General features: G+C 39.6%; 1 pseudogene; it reads left to right on the top strand.

Moving 5' to 3' along the window:
* Nucleotides 1–440: 440 nt before the first annotated feature.
* Nucleotides 441–1,461, top strand: LOC127042120 (olfactory receptor 14A16-like; annotated as a pseudogene).
* The last annotated feature ends 2,580 nt before the right edge of the window (nucleotides 1,462–4,041 follow it).

The following is a 4,041-nucleotide window of genomic DNA, read 5'->3' as shown; positions in this document are numbered from 1 at the left end:
ACAATTGACACTTCTATTGAGAGATATTAATGAGAGGAATCAGGGCCATTCCCTCTGTAGCTCTAATCCTGACCATTGTCTTTCTCCTTCCTTCTGCAGCCATCACACAATGAACTGAAAAAGAAAATGTTCAACCAAAGTACTATGACCGAGTTCCTTCTCCAGGAATTCTCTGATGTTTGGGAGTTGCAGATTTTGCACTTTATGGTGTTTCTGCTGATTTACCTGGCAGCCTGAGGGGAATCTTCTCATCACCATGGTTGTAGCCCTGAACCACCATCTTCACAACCCCATGTACTTCTTCCTGGTGAACCTGTCCATTATTGACTTCGGCTCCATCTCCGTCACCATCCCCAAATCTATGATCAATTCCCTAATCAACTCTAGCTCAATTTCCTATGCTGGATGAGTCACCCAAGTCTTTCCCTCCACAGCCATCACACAATGAACTGAAAAAAAAAAATGTCCAGTCGAACCACCCTGACTGAATTCCTTCTCCTGGGATTCTCTGATGTTTGAGAGCTGCAGATTTTGCACTTTATGGTGTTTCTAGTGATTTACCTGGCAGCCCTGATGGGGAATCTTCTCATCATCACAGCCATAGCCCTCAACCCCCATCTTAAAAGCCCTATGTACTTCTTCCTGGTGAATCTGTCCATCCTAGATCTTGGCTCCATCTCTGTTACTATCCCCAAGTCCATGGCCAATTCCCTCATGAACACCAGGGTGATTTCTTATCCTGGATGTGTCACCCAAGTCTTTCTCTTTATCCTCTTCACTGCAGCTGATTTTGCCTTACTCACCATCATGGCATATGACAGATACATTGCCATCTGCCAACCACTGCACTACGAGAGCGTAATGAACAGGGGAGCTTGTGTCCAAATGGCAGCCAGTGCCTGGATTACTGGTATTGTCTATGCTTCATTGCACACTGGGAACACCTTCAGGTTACCTTTCTGCCAGTCCAACGTCATCAACCAGTTCTTCTGTGAAATCCCCCAACTACTCAAGCTCGCCTGCTCTGATTCGTATCTCAGTGAAGTTGGGCTTCTGGCTTTTAGCGTGTTTTTATGTTTAAACTGTTTGGTTTTTATAATTGTGTCTTATGTTCAGATCTTCAAAATCGTGCTGAGAATCCCCTCTGAGCAGGGCCCACGTAAAGCCTTCTCCACCTGCCTTCCTCACCTCACTGTGGTCTGTTTGTTACTTTGCACTCGCTTCTTTGAGTACATGAAACCCTCCTTCAGCTCAGCATCAGGCCTGGATCTCATGGTGGCTGTTCTCTCTTCTGTGGTACCTCCAGTGATGAATCCGATTATCTACAGCCTGAGGAACAAGGAGATGAAAGCTGCATTAAAAAAATGGATTGTGTGGAGGTTATTCACCAACAAAAAATGTCTGTCATTGATCTTTGACTGTGATTTCATTCTGGGCTTCTTTATAGTAATAATCAATTGATGACAAAGTTGTTCCCTTGAGAAAATAAGGTGCAATCTGTTTATGATGTCATAAAATCTGCACTAAATCCAAGGAAGTCAAATTAGTAAATTTAGGATTAATCATGTAAATAATATCAGAATCTATATGTCTACCCATAAATCTACATAGATGTGTTTCTATTTGTCTCAGGGATTTATACTGCAACCATCACCATACTATCTGAGCGTGCTGCACAGAATATCTATAGCTATTGCTCAATCGCTAGTGGACTTTGTGATGTCTCTTCCTCTTTTGGGAGGATAAAAATTGGGATGTGAGAGGTTTGGCTTGTGTGTTTGATTGATTGTTTCTTTTTCATGTTGCTGATTCTATGGTTGACTTGTTTCTTAGTTCCAGGTGGTTTTGGGGGTAGGAATTTGCAGAGTGGAACATGTTAGATGAAATAGGGTGAGTGTGATAAATGACAGGATGAGAGGTAGCTCCCTTTTGTGGACACCCATCCAGCCCATTAGCTATAGAATTGCTCTTGGTGGCTGTTCTCAACTTGTTTTACCTGTAAAGGGTTAAAAGTCTGACTGAATGCATAGGTAAAGGGAATTGAGTGGGCACTTGACCAAAAGAGCCAATGGGAGGGGTTAGAACTTTTTAAAATTGGGAAAAAAATCTTTCCCTTTGTCTGTTTGTTGTTGTTCTCTGGAGGCAGGAGACACATAGCAGCACTGTTATAAGAAGCTTTAAGCCAGGTATGGAAAATCATCAGATCATACCTAGAACTACTTATTTGGATCCCATATATGTAAGTAAATCAGAGAACGTCTAGGAAGATGTGATTAGGATTATTTCTTTTATTTCTTATTTGCTTGTGGACTCCTCTGTGCTAACCCCAAATGCTTTTGTTTTACTTGTAACCTTTAAGCTGAGCCTCAAGAGAGCTATCTTGATGCTTAATTTTTTTTTTAAGGTCTAGTAAAAAACCTAAATTCCAGATGTATTTTTTTCCTTTTGTTTTTAATAAAATTAACTCTTTTTTAAGAACAGGACTGGATTTTTTGTGTTCTAAGACATCTGTGCATATGTTGTTTAATAAGTTGGTGGCAATAGCTGATTTCCTTTGTTTTTGTTCTCAGCTCTTCCCCAAAGAGGGAGGGTTAAAGGGTTTAATGGTACCCCACAGGAAGGAATTCCCAAGTGCTCCTTCCTGGTTTCTCAAAATGTGTGTGTGGGGGAGGAGGGGGTGCACTTGGGTGGTGGGAACATCTACCCATCCAAGGTCAGAAAAAAGTGTAATGCCAACCTGGAGTGGGCCAGTATTAATTTTTAGAATCCTTGCAGGCCCCCACCTTCTGCACTTGAAGTGACAGAGTAGGGAATCAGCCTTGACAGGGGATATCAGGTCATTTTGTCACTTATTCAAGGTGTTAATGTCATAATCTCTTTAAAGGGGGTTTCTGAGAGACATGAAGTTTTTCTTTCCCAAATGATAAAGAATTGAAAAAAAGTTTTTTTTTCAGGTGTCTAAATTCTGAGTCTCTCTACAAATGATTATTTTAATGTTGATGGGATTTTCTTGTCTTATTTATGATGTGGTAGGGCATATAGAGCCTTATATAGTTATATGTAGTATTATTTTTTATTTTTTTTTAAATAATTACCTGCTATGGTGGAAAGGTATTTTGGAAGAGAAAGCTATTGCAATGTTTCAAAAAGACAAACAGAGTTTGAGTAATAAACCCAACATTTTATCCCGTCAAACTACTGCAGTGATGGATCTAGAATTGCTCATATTTTCTTTTATGTTATGCTTTGTTCCTATAGTGATAAATAAATCATACATGGTATGGTGAAGGCTGGCTAGTCACTCAACTTACTATGGGTCACAACTCCTGTGAGAAGACCTGTAGGTACCAAACATGGTTGGAGAACTCATTTGTTGATGCACAAGTTTGCTATATCCTGGGACCCAGTTGGAGGGTGGGAGAATCACACGATTCCACCCTAAGAGAGAAACAGGCAGAAAGCTGAGACCTGAGGGTTTGCACTAAGGGACCAGACCAAGGAGAAGAGGTTCAGCTAACCTTATATTCATAACAACTGAGATATAGCCATTTGCTTCAAAGGTGGATTTGGCCAATGGTCTCTCATCCACACAAGGATCCAAATGTATCTAGATCACAGAAGTTGGCTGTTGTCATTATTAATTATTATTATTATTAATATTAAACCATGTTTGTGCATGGTTGTGTATACTACATATACAATAGATAAAAGAAGAGCATGTAGATAGATAGATAGATAGATAGATAGATAGAACATAAATAATCAATGCCAATTTATTTTGCCTCTTTTTCTGTCTATGACTCTTGATTTCCAAATCATGATTTCCCTGAGAGTACCTATTATTCATTGTTATTTCTGTGAATATTTCTTACACCGTAGTGTTTTAACAAGAACTTCATCATCTGCATTGTCTGTGAGCTTTGAGCCATTTTGACTAGCTATATCTTAATGGGCTCTGTTTCTTTTGCCTTATTGAATACATTGGATTATTATAATGAGAGTTTTTCAATAACAAAGGTACAACTCCTCATATGATCTAAA

The sequence above is a fragment of the Gopherus flavomarginatus genome, unplaced genomic scaffold (assembly GCF_025201925.1).
Source record: "Gopherus flavomarginatus isolate rGopFla2 unplaced genomic scaffold, rGopFla2.mat.asm mat_scaffold_2724_arrow_ctg1, whole genome shotgun sequence".
In the NCBI taxonomy this organism is placed as follows: Eukaryota; Metazoa; Chordata; order Testudines; family Testudinidae; genus Gopherus; species Gopherus flavomarginatus.
The sequence above is the reverse complement of the archived record's forward strand: the minus strand, read 5'-3'. Positions and strand labels throughout refer to the sequence as shown.